Genomic DNA, 244 nt, shown 5'->3' on the forward strand with positions numbered 1-244 from the left:
GGGGGCAGTGTGGGTATGTGGTTTGTATTGTCTGACATCTGTGGAATGTTCCGGATGTGATCTCAGGGGTCATCTCCTGACCGGCGCAGAGAATTCTAATATTTGTTCTTCTACACTCACAGAGATGGAAAAGAAGTACAAGGACCTCCTCACCTTCCTGTCGGGGGGAGGGTGCCCCCTTGATTTCGATAAAGGGCAGAGATTCCATTTTAAGAAGTTCGCCTCTAAATTTTCCCTGCAGGGT

Source organism: Nanorana parkeri, unplaced genomic scaffold, assembly GCF_000935625.1.
Source record: "Nanorana parkeri isolate BGI_ZX_2015 unplaced genomic scaffold, ASM93562v1 scaffold3732, whole genome shotgun sequence".
Lineage (NCBI taxonomy): Eukaryota > Metazoa > Chordata > Amphibia > Anura > Dicroglossidae > Nanorana > Nanorana parkeri.